Genomic DNA, 21518 nt, shown 5'->3' on the forward strand with positions numbered 1-21518 from the left:
TACATGTGTTTTTTTTGTGATTAGTGCCTTTCACTGAGCACAATGTTTTCAAAGTTCAGTATTGTAGCATGTATTAATATTTAATTCCTTATTATTGGCAAATAATATTCCACTTGAAGGATATATACCCCATTTTTTCCATCCATTCATCAGTTGATGGACATGGATTGCTTCCATTTATTGGCTATTATGAATAATGCTGTAATGAACATGGTACAAGTTCTGGTGTGGATGTATGTTTTCATTCTTCTTGGGTATATGTACCGAGCTCCTTATGAGGAACTGACTGTTTTCTAGAGCAGCGGCACCATTTTGCATTACCATCAGCAGTGTATAAGAGTTCTAACTGTTCTACATTCTTTACTCTTTTATTTAACAGTAGTGAGTAATATTTATTTATTAATATTTAACAATTGTTTAGCTGGATGGATATAAATTTTATTTTATATGTGAAGAAACAAAGACTCAGAAAAAGCATAAATAATCGTACAAAACCACAAATCTAATAAGTGGTAGAGCTAGTTTTTAGCTCATTTCTGATTTTCAACCTTTACCCTTCATTCATTCTAAAATTGTATATTTTCCTGAAGTAGTTTTGAGGGTCATTTACATTTAGCACATATTTGTGTCTACCATGTCTTTGGAGTTGGGGAAGCAATTAACTCAATTTGCTTGTAGTCTGGTGAGATTAAGGTCTCAGAATTGTTTACAGATAGGTCAGCAATTTTAGGTCTATTTGAGGACCCAAAGAAGTTTTGTTTATGTGGCTTTTTGTCTATTGACATACTTAGTATTAGAAATTAAAAGTGAAAATAATTAAACATTTGTTAATTAATTTAAATAACAAATGTGTTGCTAAAATAATCTTTACAAAAATACCTATAATGTCTAAAAAATAATTTAGTGTGAAGAGTGATATTATCTCACTTTTTTGCACAGTTACTTAATGTCAGGCTTAATGGGACATAGTTGAATTCTCATGTCTGCTCCTGCATTCAATCTGTTGCAATCTGTTGTTTTGGTTGACGTATGTGAAGCACCATGCATATATGTGTTTAGAAAATGGAGTATTTTAATAACTTTTATAGATAATTATGGATATGCTTCTTTGTAGTATAATTTACAAGTAATATAAAGGTTAACTGCAATTTGGAATCTGAAAGATGATGAGTTCTTCACATTTTATTACATCATTTTAAATTCCATTGGTCTAACATACTTTGAATGGATCTTTTAGCAATGTATGATTTTATGACAACATGGTTTGGTCATTTGGAAAATATTGGATCACTGAGTTATATGGAACTTCTAAATGTTGATGTATTTCATGATATAATATAAAATAATCACATCCACCAATGTCACATTCATAAACAATTTGATTATTGAAAACAAATACAGTCAGTTGTTTTCCTTGAAGTCAAGAGACTCTTTTCATACCATATTTGAGAAAATATATTTTAAAATCCAAGGTATGGAAGCAACCCAAGTGTCTATCCGTACATAAATGGATTAAGAAGATGTGGTATATATACAATGGGATATCACTCAGCCATGAAGAAGAATGAAATCTTGCCATTTACAAAAATATGGATACATCTAGATGGTATAATGCTAAGTGAAATAAGTCAGTCAGAGAACAGCAGATACCACATTATTTCACTCACATGTGGAATTTAAGAAACAAAACACATGAACAAATTAAAAAGGAGGAAAAAAAAGAGTCTTAACTATACAGAACAAACTGGTGGTTCCTAGAAGGGAGGTGTTAGGTGGATTGGCGAAATAGGTGATAGGGATTAAAGAGTACGCTTATCATGATGAACACTGCTTAATGTGTAGAATTGTTGAATCATTATATTGTATACCTGAAACTAATATAACACTATGTGTTAGCTATCCTTGAATTAAAAAAAAAATTAAGTTTGAATGCTATTCTTTTCCTGTCCATTATTCTTTCAAGTAGAAATGGAATTCTATGGAAAAAAGCTATTAGTTTGGATCTCGAAGAATCACACAAATGCTTTTCCTCAGGAAAACTATTGTTATTTTTGTATGTAGCAGAAATACTTTATATGTAATTAAAGTATACTCTAAGTTGAGATTTAATAAGATTAATATATTATTTTTACTGTTTCATCAAGAATTTTTAAGTGAAACTGACATTTAAAAAATACCTGGTTACAAAGACTTCAGTGACCACTAACTAGTACAATTCAGTGCTGCTGGCTTGATTTCTGATAAGGCATAGTAATTTTAGATAAGCCACCAGTAATTTTACTTATTATTGGTTTTACACCATTAGGGCAAATGTCAATGCAGTGAAAAAGACAAAAATGATCATAGTAATATTATAAACATAATTTTATGGATATAGCATTCATATAAAAGTGGACCCAGATGATGTCCAAAATGCTTTTTGAGAAGTATGAGTCAAGTGATAGATGTAAATATAATGGTAGTGTGGGGAATAAATATTCTCTTTCAAGAAAGTTAAATGTTTATTATTTTTTAAATCTTTGATTATTATTCAGTAATACAAAAGTATTTAAAACATTAATTTACAAGGAAACAAATTTCTTTAAGTATCTTCTCACCTCAAATTCTATTCCCTTAATTTTCCTTAAGTGACCTTCAATAGAAGTTATTTTTATATTGGGAAAAAATAACTTCTAAACAATTACCCTTGAGTGAGAGATATTTTATTCTTTCTTTAATACATGATTTTATTTAGTCTGTCCATTAAAAATGAATATTTGAGAACATTTAATGATATTAATGGATTTCAAATTAAGAGTTCAACTTAATATTTTTACATTTCAATGTCAGGTATTAATAACAGAGATAGTCAAAATAATTATGGCCAAAATTATTATGTCAAAAACTTATAATAAATGCTTGGTGTTAGTCTACACACAATTCAGTTTTTGGTGTAAAGTTTTTTGGCTTCGAGAAAGAACATTTGGTTTGCTTCACTAATGGGAAAATCTCTTAATGCTGGGATGTCATCTTCTTGGTATTTCTTTTGCTGTTGATTTTTAGCATAGTTGTCCATAACTGTATGAATGGAAATGAGTGGAGATGTACTCATCGTGTTTATTCCAAATGATAGTACATAACCAATAACTGTAGTAGTGAAGTGGTAGGCAGGCAGTGCAACTGTCCAATATTTTTGAGGCCAATAGGTTTAGTCTAAGGAGTTTAGTCAAGATTCAAGAACAAAAGCCCCTTCAAGACATAGTATGTAGCCAAATTGGGACTTACGAACAAAGCCATAAATTGTGGCAATGGCGATGGTGAATTTTCCACCATTTTCCCTGTGGCTTTAGACAATCTTGTCACACTACAGCCAAGATGCTTGGGGAAGAGGGCCTTCCATCCCCCCTCCATGGGTGTATGGGAGTGTGGGTGTTGAGATGTTGTATTCTTAATAATTCTCAAGAATTGTATACTATCACTTATAAATGTACATTATTGCACAATATAATATAGAAATAATATAAAGTATAACATAACATTCTCTCTCTGTTCCACCCCTGTCAGCCTATTTTTAAAATAAAAATGTGTTATGCAACTTGCTTTTTTAAAAACTTAATATAGATTTATCTCATTCTTGAGGATAAAATTTTTGTGGATATCTTGTGGATATCTTGAGGATAAAATTTAAAAGAGTACATTGAAGATACTCAGTAAATATTTGTTAAATGAATGAATGAATTCTTTACATTATCTTAAGAGCTGCCTGCGTAATATACCCAGATCAATGAAGAATAATTTGTTTATCCATTCCTCTTTTGATAAACATCCGCTTATTCCTGGCTTTCAGTTTTAAAGTAACACTACAGAAGAGAAAAAGGGTGGAAGAATGCTTCAGGCAATATGAATAGCATGGATGATGAGACCTAGAAATGTGAGAGAGAAATTACTTTTCTGGGGCATTTCATGTTTTTAGTGAAAGTAGTGTGCATGTGTGTGTGCATTTGTGGTTGAGGGGGGCAGGTGTTAAAGCTGGACAGGAAAAGTGAAAGATAGGATGAGATGGGCAAGGAAGTGCAAAATCATAAAGGGGGGTATGTAGCCATTTAAGAAAAAGTCTGGGGGCACCTGAGTGGCTCAGTTGATTAAGTGTCCAACTCTTGATTTTGGCTCAGGTCATGATCTCATGGTTGTGGGATCAAGCCCCACGTTGGGCTCTGAATTGAGTGTAGAGCCTGCTTGGGATTCTCTCTCTCGTCTCACTCTGCCCCTCCTCTGCTCACGGACACCCTTTTTCTCTCTCTCTCTCTCAAAATAAATAAACATTAAAAAAAATTAAATAGTCTGGACTTCATTAGTGGAGAACCATTGAAGAGTTTAACTGGGTGAGTGACAGGCTCAGGCCTGGATTTACAACTTCCATCCTCATCTGTGCAGACGTTGGAATAAAGTGATATTTTGTAGTCAGTGACAGTTGTCTTATTTTAGAACTTTATTAAAAGTTCTAATTTGAAAAGCTATATCATAATCCTATATCATGTAACTTGTGTTCACTGTTAGGATAGATTCTAAAATGGATTTTTAATATAGCCATTATATGACTATCAGCAAATATTTATTGAATGTTTACTATGTGCAGCACTGTTCTAAGTGCTTCACTTGTATTAATTTGTATTAACTTATTTGATCTATACAATACTGAATTTTATCAGAGAGATCAATAAGATCGAAGTTATAGCCTTAGGAAATAGTGGAACTGAAATTTAAAACTAGGCAATCTGGCTCCAGAGTCCATGCTGTTAAACATTTCACCCTACAGCTTCCTAAATCAGATTATTCCTATAATATGTAAACAAAACCCAGTGGACTTACATATGAAACTGTAAGTCAAAAAATCCAGTTACATTTGTTCATATACAGAGTGACATAGGTTCAACTTATATGTTCTGCTTTTATTCCATTTTTTTCTTCCGTAAACACAAAGAAGCAAAAATATATTTTGTGAATTAGTTTGCTGATGTTAATTATAGTGTCACATTATAAAAGAAACAGTTTTTAAATTTGGTGAAGTTCCTCTAACTGAAAAAAAATCGCATCTGAAAAATTAATGCTGGATATCAATTAATCCAGCATTAATTGATATACCCATTAGATATATATGGGTATATATGTATTGTTGATCAAGAAGAAGAGGCTGTAAAGCAACCAGAGAGTTTTTTGGGGTCTTAGGGATTGCAACCTGGGAGACACAGAATCCACAGAAATCGAAAGTGTGCTCCAAGTTAGGAACGGGAATGCAGGCTTACAATGGCAAAAGACATAATGTTGTGTAACTTGTTTTGAAAGAATTATGATTGGCACTGGCAGAGTTTAAACTGACTACCTAATACACAATTGGTTATTTAGCTAATAGGCTTTACATCATTTCTATTTCAGTTCAAATTAGAAGGATGTGTTCAAGGAGGTGGTGGAGTTGCAACTGACAAATTGCAGTTGACAAAAGTAAAAAATTCATGGTGTTCTGACAGCTGAAGCAGGAGACACGCATAGGTCCTCGTTGTCCTTTTGACACTATTTTGAAGGACTCTCCTAGCAGTGGTTATTTCATTTTGAATCTTCTTTCACATGTATATGTATATGATATGTTTACATTTATAGTTCTTGGTCACATAAATTGCTTTTTCTCGTGCTACCAAGATACTAATGATCTTTACAGATACAGGCAAGATTGAATGATTTTCATAAAAAAACTAAAATTGCAGAGAGCGTCTATACTCACAGAATATTTCTAGATTATAGCCTATAACATAGCCGATAGGACTGGAATCCTTAACAGATTATCTAGTCCAACACCCTCATTTTACAGGTGGGGAAATGGAGGCTCAAAAAGCTACTTGTACAAAGTGGCAAAAGTAAAACGAGAACCCAGATATCAGGATTTATGTTCCAGTTACTTAACACTATACAACTTGATAATCAAATATTTTTATATGCTCTGTTAACTCATATTACACAGCTTGAAAATTATAAGATGAACATCATATTGTTTTTGAGGTTTTTTTTCTATTTCTGCCATTCTCTATGTACTAGCCAACAAGAAACTTGTGAAATATATACTGATGTGATTTACCTGACCTCAGCTTGAGTTTTATCTGTTCAATCTTTATCAGTTTCTGCATTTCTTTTATCCTACATTCCCAAAATGCCACTGATTTTTTAAAATCACTTTTCTGAAAAAGAGAGAGAGAGAGGCAAGCCAAGAAACAGACTCTTAACTATAGAGAACAAACTGTACCAGAGGGGAGGTGGGGTGGCAGATGGTGAAATAGGTGATGAGCATTAAGGAAGTGCACTTGTTGTGATGAGCCCGCTGATGTTATGAAAGTGCTGAATCACTATGTTGTACACCTGAAATTAATATTACACTGTATGTTAACAAGTTGGAATTTAAATAAAAACTAAACAAAAAAAAGACACGTGTGGATTTTCAACTGCACAGGAGGTCAGCACCTTTAACCTGTGTTGTTCACAGGACATCTGTAGTATATGATCATACTGAAGAAAAACATTTGCCAGTTAAAAACAGACTCAAGTTAGATTGCCCCCTTTCAAATCTTTTTGTTCTGCTTATTTTTTTCACAGTGTTATGCTCCTTTTTTTTCCCACTTGACATTATCACACAGGCATTTTTTTCAGTTTTAAAAGACTTTTCCTAAAAATAGTTAAAAATCTGACTTGCCTCTGTGTAATCAGCACCTGAATACAGATAGCCCTGTTCACTTCATCGCTTCACTACAATTGGACTTTCCATTTGTTATTAAGTTTTTCACTGTCATCAGTATTGTTTCAGTGAATATCTTTTTTAAAATATTTATTTTTGAAAGAGCATGAGCAGGAGAGGGACAGAGAGAGAGGGAGAGAGAATCAGAAGCAGGGTCAGTGCTGTCATTGGAGAGGCCGACGTGGGACTCAACTTCAACAACCTTGAGATCATGACCTGAGCTGAGATCAAGAATTGGACGCTTAGCTGACTGAGCCACCCAGTGCCCCTCAGTGAATATCTTTCAACACATAGAATTTTATCCTTAAGAATGTAATCTCAAATAGAGAAAATCTTGTTAGAAATGAAAAAATAAATAAAATCACTTTTTGTTATGATGCCTTGTTTCCTGAGGAACTTAAGACCAATGTTCTTTATATAGTTCTTGCTCTTATTTAAAGGAAATTAGGATCTGGAGAACCCCTCAGGCACTCAGGTTTTTTAATACAAGAGCCAATGAAAACCAAAGATTCTTGTGGCCCATAATATTCCAGTTGTTAAATTTGATCAGTGGTGGGCACTGAAATCTTTCCAAGTCCATATGTAACTGTTTACCTATGAAACATCCTGATTTTCTGTTTCTTAAAAAGTATCATTTAAACTCTGATTAATCTCTGTGACCCAGCACATATGAAAACTTCCATGCTGAGGCTTCAGAGTGAAAATGTTAGCATCTTTGGACAAGTTGTGCTTTTGAAAATATTTCCCTATTGATTGCTTCTGTCATTGACCAGCATTCCATTGTTAGATTACATGATACGCTTGAGGAAGTCTAAATAAGAATCAATATTGCTTTTTAAATGGATAGAGGAAAATGATTACCAAAATCAACTATCTTGCAAAAATGATTTTTTTAAGTTTATTTATTTATTTTGAGGGAGAGGAAGGGAGGGAGAGAGGGGGAGTGTGTGTGCAAGGGAGGGACAGAGAGAGAGAGGGAAAGAGTAAATCCCAAACAGGCTCTGTGTTGTCAGCATGAAGCCTGACTCAGGGCTTGATCTCAGGAGCAGTGAAATCATGACCTGAGCTGAGGTCAAGAGTTGAGCACTTAACCAGCTGAGCCACCCAGGTGCCCCAAAATGATTTAAAGTGGATTATTTCACTTGAGTTTTTCAGAGGTGGCATGTTACAGTGAAAGGATCAGGACTTCTATGTTCTAGTCCTAACTCAAATTACCTTTATGACATCAGGTATATCACTTTCCCTTCTGGCTTTCAGCTTCCTGATTTGTAAAATTTGGGAGTTGAATGACTTCTTTGATTCTTTACAATATTGATTTTCTGAGTCTATGATCATTTAAATAAGTATACTTTAAAAAGACACTTCAAGTTATTTTTTTAAGATAATTTTTGAAAAATCACCTTTACATGTAGGTTAATGGTGGTAAAACCAGTGATGGAAAATATGGGGAACAAACAAACTGTGATAGGGAAAAATGTGAGGTATTTTTCTTTCTTTTATAATGTTCCCTTTCCCCCCCAAAAGTCTCAGATAGGCAGTGAGCTTTGTAACAACTGTTTGCTTATGTTCAAATTGGGAAGTACATTTGGAGCTATATACACATACCAGACATGCGCGCGCACACACACACACACACACACACACACGCACACACACACACACACACATATGCACTCTCTCCCTTCTTCCAGTTCTGTTCTTAGGTGTATGGGGTCAACCTGGGACTTCAGTCTGAGGAAAATAAGCACAATGTTACTCTAATGCTAATAAGAACTGTAAAACTTCAAGATAAGAAAATGTATTCTTGAATATCAGTCTAAAAGAATTGGCTGTTTTTGAAGTGGAAAGATAAATAGGTTTGAATTTAGGTTTTAAGATCTGGCTGTGTGATTTTAAGTAAATCTTGTGTCCTCTCTGTCTTTTCTTCCTTTGCAAATTGGTGATGACAATAATAATAGCTGTCTTACTAGGTGGTTTTAAGGCTCAATGTATGTGAAAGAACTTTCTAGTATCTTTTTAGTTGTTTTGAATTTTGGTTAATTTTTTCATTTAAATTCAAGTTAGTTAACATACAGTGTAGTATTGGTTTCAGGAGTAGAACCCAGTTATTCATCACTTACATATAACACCCAGTGCTCATGCTCATCACCCATTCAGCCCATTCCCCCACCCACTTCTGCTTTAGCAACCCTCACTTTGTTCTCTGTATTTGAGTCTCTTATGGTTATAGTTGTTTTGATTTTTATTATGTCTAGCCTATTTTCATGTACAGATTAGTGGAAACAATGTTATCATTCATGTATACTTACCTTATACAAATGAAATATTTAATAATGTTCTATATCCATTTTGATATAAGGCCATTTTTATGATAGACTTTTATCACTTTAGCAACTCAAATAGAAGGTTAAAATGAGTAGCCTATTACTGAATAATTACTGTATATTTTTATCTTGGTAGAGTTACTAACCTGGTAGAATTTCTACCATGTTTTTTATTTTACAATGATAATGAAATGAACCATAGTAATAATAATATTACCTCACCCTTGCTGGTGATCTCAGTCTTGTATTTCTTGGGTTGCCAGAGTAAACTGTTTTGGCTCTTTCCAAATGGCCTTAACTGCTGTTGATTATTCAGTTCATTTGACCAAATGGAGGGAACAAAAGAGTATATATAGTCAACTCTTGATTACCTGTGTTCTCAGTTGCACAGATAATTCCAAACAGCAACTACTTCAGATGTTTATATTTAGCTCATGAATGGATTTAAGAGCTTACATTTAAATATAACCATGTCTGATAATCTGGGAATTCACTTGTCTTTGGCTTGTTGCAATGATAACTAAAACTTGGAAGTGTTTTCCCTAACTCTAAAATATTTTTTATTGCCTAGAATACATTGGCCCCCAACTCTAACTTGTGGATCTTCTTGGGAGAGTCTTGTTTATTTGTTTCCTTCCTCTCCTTTTTTTTGCTCCTTTTTTTTTCTTTCTGTTCTGAGTAGGTGAATCCACTCTCTGCTTAAAGTTGGAAAACTAAATTTTTATACATTTGTAAATAGTTATTGTTTAACTGAATTTGGTTCCAAATTCACACCAAATTATTTAGTTCTATTGACATTGTAGTGATTTAACACTTGCCTTTGGATTTACGCAGTTTTGAAATATCTTAATTGATGTTCACTTTAGTATTTTAGATTTTTTTCCTTAAAAAAAAAGATTTTCTGCTGCCTCTGATAGAACTTTTACAACTATGAACTAACACTGTTACAACGTAACTCCGGTATCCCTACAAAACAGTGCCTGAAAAATCCCAGAAATGGCAGAGTCCTTTTTCCCAAATCACATTTAGTAGATTTTCCTGTATTTTGGTGTTTGTTTGCTTTCCCAGTGCCTTTTAAATCTTCACTTGGTTTAGATCCTTCAGTTGTTAAAAAATTATTGATGGTCTTTATAATAATCTACACTTTATAAAATACATTTATTTATGGGATCCGGGTAGGAATTGTATTTAATTTAATTGTACTTAATTTCAATTCCACTATACTTGGTAATATCTGGTTAGAACTGCCTGTGTGTAAGCTTGAAAATTAGTTTAGGACTCAATTGTAGCTCAGTTCTGGAGGTATGAGGGGTTTCTTTTAATTCTCCTATCAATATAATTTGGGAATTACTTATTTTTCTATGTTGGGAAGAAGTTTGGTAAACAGTGTTGTGTTGATTCCCTAGAAACTTAACTATAAACTCTCTGGAATAATTGTAGGCATGTAGATTTTTTGTAGGACTGAGGGAAATACTTTTCTCATAGAATTTACTCAAAGGCCATTGACTATATGGTTTTTGTTGACTATAAGTCTGGTATAAATTTCCAAAAGTTTGGTTGACTTTTCAACTTAAAATAAACCAGGAAAGTTTTGGTTTACTGTTTATATTCTAGACAGGACTTTCCTTTTTTTCCTTTACAATAATTTTCATTACTTCTTCATTAGATATATAATCCAAGGCCTCAGAATCTTCAGAAGCAAATGCAGGTTTTTCATTGATGTATGTGTTGGTATATTTATCATATGAAACAAGAACTTGTGCTTAATATCAAAATTGAAATTTTAAATGACATATTGGTATAAGATTTAGACATTTAAATATTCTTATCATTTTCAGATGGACATTTTTGTGTTGTTTGGCTTATTACTAAGTAAAATTATAAGCTTGTCTCTTCTAAAATGAGAAAAATTAGCATGACCTTATATCTCCTTAATTGGGAATTACATTTCATGGAAAATTGATTGACTATTTCTATGAATGCTATATTAAAAACTTCTCTTCAGAATACTTGGCAAATAAAGAGCATTTGTACCAGCTTTATGAAACTAAGGTTATATTGTTAGGTTTACTCTAGATGATGGGTCTATTATATCTATATTTGTTTATTTTGAATTTCTACATATGTTCAATAGTGAATTGAGCCTAATTATTCTATAGAATTTCATCATCCATATTTCAGGCTTACCAAAAACATAAAATTCATATAGAATTTTTACAAAATTTAGCAACTTTAGGGTTCTGTTTAGGTAGCATTATTTAGAAACTGACATTAAGTGAGAATAAGTTATGACTATGTTTGATTGCCTGGTTTACACCTGTGTTCTTGATGTACTATTTCACAGTGCCTCCATTCATTTAATAAATGTCTTAATTTGGATGACAAATTATCTGAATTAATTCACATAATTTCTTTCAACAAGTATTTGTTAAAGATCTACTATGTGTCTGGACCTGTTTTAGGTACTGGGGAAATAGCTAATAGTAGACAAATTAAAAGACAAATGACATCAAGTAAATGTCATTTGGTAATCAGGTAAATTGTCTTTGTCATGGAACACAACAAAAATGAAATATGTCATTCTTGCACAATAATTGAGTACTGCTGGAATCACAGCACATTAAAAAGACAGAAAGACAATGAAATATCACCTCACACCTGTCAGAATGACTAAAATCAACAGCACAAAAAAATACAGGTGTTGGCAAGGATGTGGAGAAAGGGGAACCCTCTTGCACTCCTGGTGGGAATGCAGACTGGTGCAGCCACTCTGGAAAACACTATAGAGGTTCCTCAAAGAGTTAAAAATGGAGCTACCCTATGACCCAGCAATTCCACTACTAGGTATTTACCCAAAGAATAAAAAATACTAATTCAAGGGGATACATGCACCCCAATGTTTATAGCAGTATTATCCACAAAAACCAAATTATGGAAACAGACTAAGTGACCATTGAGTGATGAATGGACAAAGAAGATGTAGTCTATATATGCAATGGAATATTACTCAGCCACAATAAAGAAGGAAATCTTGCTATTTGCAATGACATGGATAGACCCAGAGAATATTATGCTAAGTGAAATAAGTTAGTCAGAGTAAGATAAATACCATATGATTTCACTCATATGTGGAATTTAAGAAATAAAACAAATGAGTAAAGCGGGGGGACAAAGCACGTGAGAGGCAAACCATGAAATAGACTCTTAACTATAGAGAACAAACAGAAGGTTACCAAAGGGGGGGGGGCGGTGAAATAGGTGATGGAAATTAAAGTGTGATGAGCAGCGGGTGTTGTATGGAAGTGTTGAATCACTATATTGTATATCTGAAACTAATATTACACTATATGTTAGCTAACTGGAATTTGAATGAAAACTTTAAAAAGAAAAAAAATTAGGTCAGAAGCAAAAAAATAACAGAAAGGACCTATCAACATTTTTAGAGAGGTTAAGAGATATACTATAGATGTGTCAAATAGGATGGTAAGAATGCATTATTTTTAAAAAGTCAGTGAGTAGTTAAATTTTTTCAACTTTGTTTTAAACTGGTAGGTGTAGAAGAGACAAGCTGGAAATACTCATTTAACTTAATTATAATTGTTTTTTTTTAATTTTTAAAAATGTTTATTTATTTTTGAGAGAGAGAGAGAGAGAGAGAGAGAGAGGCAGGGTGCGAGTGGTGGAGGGGGCAGAGAGAGAGGGAGACACAGAACCCAAAGCAGGCTCCAGGCTCCGAGCTGTAAGCACAGAGCCCGATGCGGGACTGGGAGTCATGAACTGTGAGACCATGACCTGAGCCGAAGTTGGACGCTTAACCAATTGAGCCACCCAGGTGCCCCAGTTATAATTGTTTTTGACAAGGAGAGCAGAAATCTCAAATGAGGTTGCTTGTCACTTGTTAAAGCTTATTAGTACACCTGTTATTAAAGAAACTATAGAGAGTGAATCAGCTGAACAAAATCTTGGCTAGTGGAGGTATGCAAAACGTAGCATTAGCAAGCTGCATAGGAGGCATAGAATTTAAAATGTTGTGAGACACTGACCTGGATCATAGATAGTAAAATAGGCAGGGTCACCTTTCCAATTTTTGAATTCAATCAAAGAATGTATTTTGTATTGAAAAAGAATACTTTCTTAAAACGTTCCCCTAAAAAAGCTTTGGTGGCATAAGAACAGCTGAATGGGTTGGCCAATCAACTGTATGTAACTTTTTTTGTAGTTCTTTCTTTCAGCTATTAAAAATTAGAGGGGTACCTAGGTGGCTCAGTCAGTGGTTGTATTGGTTTCTGCTCAGGTCATGATCTCACAGTTTTTGGGATTGAGCCCGGCAGAGAACCCTGCATCGGGCTCCCCACTGACAGCACAAAGCCCAGTTGGGATTCTCGCTCTCCCTCTGTATCTGTCCCTCCCTTTCCAAACTCTCCTCTCCCTCTCCCTCTCTCTCAAAATAAGTAAATAAACTTTAATAAAAAAGAATTAGAAACTGTTTTCTGATTACAGTATCTTGCTATATAATTCAGTTTTATTGCAGAAAGGTGATGTTAGAAAGGGTTAATACAATAATATAAGTCCCTTTGAAATGTTTTTTGTATAATTACTTATCCACATAATTTATGTAGTCTTTTCAGTTGATTCTACCTTCTAAATTGTATTTGGTGTTCAGAGAAGTGTTTACATTTTTTTCTTCCATACAGTTAAAAATTTAATTTGTAGGTATAACATCTTCTGAGTAGAGAATTTTCCAATCTGTTTATGTAGACTCCGTCCTCTTAGTCATGAGATTTTATTAATTATTTACAACATTTTAAATAATATTAAATTATAATTTTCCTAAATATAAATTAGTTTGCTTTTTAATACCATTAAATCTACCAACAAAGTGTTTAACTTTTAAAAAAAAATGCAAAAAAGGACTTCATGAAGACTGTGTGAGGTCATTGTCTTCAACTAGTTGTCATTTTTTTCCCCCTAGAAACATTTGTTTTACTGGAAAAAGCCTGGGCTTGGGGATCAGATCTTCTGGCTTAGAATCATGGCTCTATTGATTACAAGCTATGTTATCTTGGACACATTTTAATCTTATTTAGCTCATTTTCCTAAGTTTGTTAAAACAGATAAAAATGCTAAGTACTAACACTTACACATAGGAAGTATTTGGACCATCATATGTGCTCAAAAAAATGTATATAGAATCTGTGTCTACATTTCTTTAGTTTTTCAAATTTCATTATTTATCTCCTTTAATTGGATTTGATTTTCTACTGCTTACATAGCAGTGGAGATAATTTTTAATTTCGGACAGTTAACAGGAGTAACTAAACTGGCAGCAACTCAGATATGGCTCAAATACTGCTGAAGTCTAGAGCAATTCCATCTGGTTTATCCATTGCTGTGGCTACCTATCTCCAACCATTCTGGGAGCTAACAATTTAGATAGAGTTGGTTATGAGTTCATTTCAACTTTATTGAGCACAAAATAAGTGGTAGGCACCGGTAGTTAATTTGTGCTTTGTCATGGAGATGAATATTACACAGAGCCTGGCCTTCAATGGCAGTCAGGTAGAAGTACCCCTTGTGGCCTATCATTTGCTCTTCCTCCCCACCACTTTTCTCTATAGAATTATGAATGGCGCTAAGATTCTTATCTAATTCACAGCAGGGGTTTTAAACCCGGGTGGGGAGCCAACAGAATCCATCAGAGAGGATGTACTTAAGATCTGTGCCTTTGCAGAGCCTGCCGCCTCTGCAATTCCTCTGGGACTACTGGAGTTATAACACCTTTTACAAGCAAAGTTCTTTTTAAATATCACTCTTAAATGCAACAGTTGCAATCATCTTCTTGTTGCCTTTTCAGATTTTTATCTCTTCAAAAGGTGGCGTCTGGCACTACTGAGGTTATTTTTCAGCACTACCGCATTGACTGTGGCATTCTATTCCCTATATGGCTCAGATATTAATACATGTTTTTTTTCTTCTTCTCTGGATCACATGGCCAACTTTTGCCTTCAAGTTAAAAAAATTAAAAATCCTTATTTATTCACGTGACAATGGTAAAACCATAAATTTTAAAGTTGCATTAGAAAATGATTTTTATAAACTTGTTTTAAAATTCCATTTGTAACCTGCAAGTATTATATGAAGTGATCCTGACTGTTTTAAAATCTTGAATCATGCTTTTCTTTTCTTTTTTTTTTTTTTTGCAACTGGTTGATTTTTTTTTTTTTATGAAATTTATTGTCAAATTGGTTTCCATACAACACCCAGTGCTCATCCCAAAAGGTGCCCTCCTCAATACCCATCACCCACCCTCTCCTCCCTCCCACCCCCCATCAACCCTCAGTTTGCTCTCAGTTCTCAACAGTCTCTTATGCTTTGGCTCTCTCCCACTCTAACCTCTTTTTTTTTTTTTTTTTTTCCTTCCCCTCCCCCATGGGTTCCTGTTAAGTTTCTCAGGATCCACATAAGAGTGAAACCATATGGTATCTGTCTTTCTCTGTATGGCTTATTTCACTTAGCATCACACTCTCCAGTTCCATCCACGTTGCTACAAAAGGCCATATTTCATTTTTTCTCATTGCCACGTAGTATTCCATAGTGTATATAAACCACAATTTCTTTATCCATTCATCAGTTGATGGACATTTAGGCTCTTTCCATAATTTGGCTATTGTTGAGAGTGCTGCTATGAACATTGGGGTACAAGTGCCCCTATGCATCAGTACTCCTGTGTCCCTTGGATAAATTCCTAGCAGTGCTATTGCTGGGTCATAGGGTAGGTCTATTTTTAATTTTCTGAGGAACCTCCACACTGCTTTCCAGAGCGGCTGCACCAATTTGCATTCCCACCAACAGTGCAAGAGGGTTCCCGTTTCTCCACATCCTCTCCAGCATCTATAGTCTCCTGATTTGTTCATTTTGGCCACTCTGACTGGCGTGAGGTGATACCTGAGTGTGGTTTTGATTTGTATTTCCCTGATAAGGAGCGACGCTGAACATCTTTTCATGTGCCTGTTGGCCATCCGGATGTCTTCTTTAGAGAAGTGTCTATTCATGTTTTCTGCCCATTTCTTCACTGGGTTATTTGCTTTTCGGGTGTGGAGTTTGGTGAGCTCTTTATAGATTTTGGATACTAGCCCTTTGTCCGATATGTCATTTGCAAATATCTTTTCCCATTCCGTTGGTTGCCTTTTAGTTTTGTTGGTTGTTTCCTTTGCTGTGCAGAAGCTTTTTATCTTCATAAGGTCCCAGTAATTCACTTTTGCTTTTAATTCCCTTGCCTTTGGGGATGTGTCGAGTAAGAGATTGCTACGGCTGAGGTCAGAGAGGTCTTTTCCTGCTTTCTCCTCTAGGGTTTTGATGGTTTCCTGTCTCACATTCAGGTCCTTTATCCATTTTGAGTTTATTTTTGTGAATGGTGTGAGAAAGTGGTCTAGTTTCAACCTTCTGCATGTTGCTGTCCAGTTCTCCCAGCACCATTTGTTAAAGAGACTGTCCTTTTTCCATTGGATGTTCTTTCCTGCTTTGTCAAAGATGAGTTGGCCATACGTTTGTGGGTCTAGTTCTGGGGTTTCTATTCTATTCCATTGGTCTATGTGTCTGTTTTTGTGCCAATACCATGCTGTCTTGATGATGACAGCTTTGTAGTAGAGGCTAAAGTCTGGGATTGTGATGCCTCCTGCTTTGGTCTTCTTCTTCAAAAGTACTTTGGCTATTCGGGGCCTTTTGTGGTTCCATATGAATTTTAGGATTGCTTGTTCTAGTTTCGAGAAGAATGCTGGTGCAATTTTGATTGGGATTGCATTGAATGTGTAGATAGCTTTGGGTAGTATTGACATTTTGACAATATTTATTCTTCCAATCCATGAGCAGGGAATGTCTTTCCATTTCTTTAAATCTTCTTCAATTACCTTCATAAGCTTTCTATAGTTTTCAGCATACAGATCCTTTACATCTTTGGTTAGATTTATTCCTAGGTATTTTATGCTTCTTGGTGCAAATGTGAATGGGATCAGTTTCCTTATTTGTCTTTCTGTTGCTTCATTGTTAGTGTATAAGAATGCAACTGATTTCTGAACATTGATTTTGTATCCTGCAACTTTGCTGAATTCATGTATCAGTTCTAGCAGACTTTTGGTGGAGTCTGTCGGATTTTCCATGTATAATATCATGTCATCTGCAAAAAGCGAAAGCTTGACTTCATCTTTGCCAATTTGGATGCCTTTGATTTCCTTTTGTTGTCTGATTGCTGATGCTAGAACTTCCAGCACTATGTTAAACAACAGCGGTGAGAGTGGGCATCCCTGTCGTGTTCCTGATCTCAGGGAAAAAGCTCTCAGTTTTTCCCCGTTGAGGATGATGTTCGCTGTGGGCTTTTCATAAATGGCTTTTATGATCTTTAAGTATGTTTCTTCTATCCCGACTTTCTCAAGGGTTTTTATTAAGAAAGGGTGCTGGATTTTGTCAAAGGCCTTTTCTGCATCGATTGACAGGATCATATGGTTTTTATCTTTTTTTTTGTTAATGTGATGTATCACGTTGATTGATTTGCGAATGTTGAACCAGCCCTGCATCCCAGGAATGAATCCCACTTGATCATGGTGAATAATTCTTTTTATATGCCGTTGAATTCGATTTGCTAGTATCTTATTGAGAATTTTGGCATCCATATTCATCAGGGATATTGGCCTGTAGTTCTCTTTTTTTACTGGGTCTCTGTCTGGTTTAGGAATCAAAGTAATACTGGCTTCATAGAATGAGTCTGGAAGTTTTCCTTCCCTTTCTATTTCTTGGAATAGCTTGAGAAGGATAGGAATTATCTCTGCTTTAAACGTCTGGTAGAACTCCCCTGGGAAGCCATCTGGTCCTGGACTCTTATTTGTTGGGAGATTTTTGATAACCGATTCAATTTCTTCGCTGGTTATGGGTCTGTTCAAGCTTTCTATTTCCTCCTGATTGAGTTTTGGAAGAGTGTGGGTGTTCAGGAATTTGTCCATTTCTTCCAGGTTGTCCAATTTGTTGGCATATAATTTTTCATAGTATTCCCTGATAATTGTTTGTATCTCTGAGGGATTGGTTGTAATAATTCCATTTTCATTCATGATTTTATCTATTTGGGTCATCTCCCGTTTCTTTTTGAGAAGCCTGGCTAGAGGTTTGTCAATTTTGTTTATTTTTTCAAAAAACCAACTCTTGGTTTCGTTGATCTGCTCTACAGTTTTTTTAGATTCTATATTGTTTATTTCTGCTCTGATCTTTATTATTTCTCTTCTTCTGCTGGGTTTAGGCTGCTTTTGCTGTTCTGCTTCTATTTCCTTTAGGTGTGCTGTTAGATTTTGTATTTGGGATTTTTCTTGTTTCTTGAGATAGGCCTGGATTGCAATGTATTTTCCTCTCAGGACTGCCTTCGCTGCGTCCCAAAGCGTTTGGATTGTTGTATTTTCATTTTCGTTTGTTTCCATATATTTTTTAATTTCTTCTCGAATTGCCTGGTTGACCCACTCATTCGTTAGTAGGGTGTTCTTTAACCTCCATGCTTTTGGAGGTTTTCCAGACTTTTTCCTGTGGTTGATTTCCAGCTTCATAGCATTGTGGTCTGAAAGTATGCATGGTATGATTTCAATTCTTGTAAACTTATGAAGGGCTGTTTTGTGACCCAGTATATGATCTATCTTGGAGAATGTTCCATGTGCACTCGAGAAGAAAGTATATTCTGTTGCTTTGGGATGCAGAGTTCTAAATATATCTGTCAAGTCCATCTGATCCAATGTCTCATTCAGGGCCCTTGTTTCTTTATTGACCGTGTGTCTAGATGATCTATCCATTTCTGTAAGTGGGGTGTTAAAGTCCCCTGCAATTACCACATTCTTATCAATAAGGTTGCTTGTGTTTATGAGTAATTGTTTTATATATTTGGGCGCTCCGGTATTCGGCGCATAGACATTTATAATTGTTAGCTCCTCCTGATGGATAGACCCTGTCACTATTATATAATGTCCTTCTTCATCTCTTGTTACAGCCTTTAATTTAAAGTCTAGTTTGTCTGATATAAGTATGGCTACTCCAGCTTTCTTTTGGCTTCCAGTAGCATGATAAATAGTTCTCCATCCCCTCACTCTCAATCTAAAGGTGTCCTCGTGTCTAAAATGAGTCTCTTGTAGACAGCAAATAGATGGGTCTTGTTTTTTTATCCATTCTGATATCCTATGTCTTTTGGTTGGCGCATTTAATCCATTTACATTCAGTGTTATTATAGAAAGATATGGGTTTAGAGTCATTGTGATGTCTGTATGTTTTATGCTTGTAGTGATGTCTCTGGTACTTTGTCTCACAGGGTCCCCCTTAGGATCTCTTGTAGGGCTGGTTTAGTGGTGACAAATTCCTTCAGTTTTTGTTTGTTTGGGAAGACCTTTATCTCTCCTTCTATTCTAAATGACAGGCTTGCTGGATAAAGGATTCTCGGCTGCATATTTTTTCTGTCTAGCACACTGAAAATCTCGTGCCAACTCTTTCTGGCCTGCCTAGTTTCAAAAGAGAGATCAGTCACGAGTCTTATAGGTCTCCCTTTATATGTGAGGGCACGTTTCCCCCTTGCTGCTTTCAGAATTTTCTCTTTATCCTTGTATTTTGCCAGTTTCACTATGATATGTCGTGCAGAAGATCGATTCAAGTTACGCCTGAAGGGAGTTCTCTGTGCCTCTTGGATTTCAATGCCTTTTTCCTTCCCCATTTCAGGGAAGTTCTCAGCTATTATTTCTTCAAGTACCCCTTCAGCACCTTTCCCTCTCTCTTCCTCCTCTGGGATACCAATTATGCGTATATTATTTCTTTTTAGTGTATCACTTAGTTCTCTAATTTTCCCCTCATACTCCTGGATTTTTTTATCTCTCTTTTTCTCAGCTTCCTCTTTTTCCATAACTTTATCTTCTAGTTCACCTATTCTCTCCTCTGCCTCTTCAATCCGAGCTGTGGTGGTTTCCATTTTGTTATGCATTTCATTTAAAGCGTTTTTCAGCTCCTCGTGACTGTTCCTTAGTCCCTTGATCTCTGTAGCAAGAGATTCTCTGCTGTCAGCTATACTGTTTTCAAGCCCAGCGATTAATTTTACGACTATTATTCTAAATTCACTTTCTGTTATATTATTTAAATCCTTTTTGATCAGCTCATTAGCTGTTGTTATTTCCTGGAGATTCTTCTGAGGGGAATTCTTCCGCTTGGTCATTTTGGATAGTCCCTGGCGTGGTGAGGACCTGCAGGGCACTTCCCCTGTGCTGTGGTATATACCTGGAGTTGGTGGGCGGAGCCGCAGTCAGACCTGATGTCTGCCCCCAGCCCACCGCTTGGGCCACAGTCAGACTGGTGCGTGCCTTCTCTTCCCCTCTCCTAGGGGCGGGATTCACTGTGGGGTGGGGTGGCCTGTCTGGGCTACTTGCACACTGCCAGGCTTGTGATGCTGGGGATCTGGCGTCTTAGCTGGGGTGGGTAGGCAAGGTGCACAGGGGCAGGAGGGGCAGGCTTAGCTTGCTTCTCCTTAGGTGATCCACTTCAGGAGGGGCCCTGTGGCAGCAGGAGGGAGTCAGATCCGCTGCCGGAGGTTTGGCTCCGCAGAAGCGCAGAGTTGGGTGTTTGCGCGGAGCGAGCAAGTTCCCTGGCAGGAACTGGTTCTCTTTGGGATTTTGGCTGGGGGATTTTCGGGGAAGATGGCGCTGGCGAGCGCCTTTGTTCCCCACCAAACTGAGCTCTGTCCTCCGGGGGCTCAGCAGCTCTCCTTCCCTTTGTCCTCCAGCCTTCCCGCTTTCTGAGCAGAGCTGTTAACTTATGACCTCCCAGCCGCTAAGTCGCGCTTGCTGTCGGAACACAGTCCGTCAGGCCCCTCCGCTTTTTGCAAGCCAGACTCGGGGGCTCTGCTTGGCCGGCGAGCTGCCCCTCCGCCCCGGCTCCCTCCCGCCAGTCCGTGGAGCACGCACCGCCTCGCCGCCCTTCCTACCCTCTTCCGTGGGCCTCTCGTCTGCGCTTGGCTCCGGCGACTCCGTTCTGCTAATCCTCTGGCGGTTTTCTGGGTTATTTAGGCAGGTGTAGGTGGAATCTAAGTGATCAGCAGGACGCGCGGTGAGCCCAGCGTCCTCCTACGCCGCCATCTTCCCTCCTCTCCGAATCATGCTTTTCTATGCATTTGTAAGACAATGTCCCAGTATGAAAATAGGACATCCTATTTGTGACTAAACTGGTCTTTGTTTATAGGCTGAACAAACATACATTGACTTTTAATGTAATTGTGAAAAGAAAAAGGCCTTGAAAATGTTTAGAAATATTTTGTTCATGTTTACTTTAGCATGTTAAAAATCATCTGTGATGGGATATCCTTAACCACTTCTGGACTGAGGTTTTGATTTTCTTTCTTTCTTTCTTTCTTTCTTTCTTTCTTTCTTTCTTTCTTTCTT

At 36.2% G+C, this 21518-nt stretch overlaps 1 protein-coding gene and 1 pseudogene across 17 annotated transcripts in view; one reads left to right on the forward strand and one right to left on the reverse strand.

Annotated features, from left to right (window-relative positions):
* The window catches only part of SOX6 (SRY-box transcription factor 6), a 626712-nt gene that overhangs the window by 388109 nt on the left and 217085 nt on the right, over positions 1–21518 (forward strand). The gene's annotated exons all lie outside the window — the stretch shown is intronic.
* On the reverse strand, positions 2870–3522 carry LOC121043721 (phosphatidylinositol N-acetylglucosaminyltransferase subunit P-like; annotated as a pseudogene).

The sequence above is a fragment of the Herpailurus yagouaroundi genome, unplaced genomic scaffold (assembly GCF_014898765.1).
Source record: "Herpailurus yagouaroundi ecotype Mexico unplaced genomic scaffold, PumYag 187, whole genome shotgun sequence".
In the NCBI taxonomy this organism is placed as follows: Eukaryota; Metazoa; Chordata; class Mammalia; order Carnivora; family Felidae; genus Herpailurus; species Herpailurus yagouaroundi.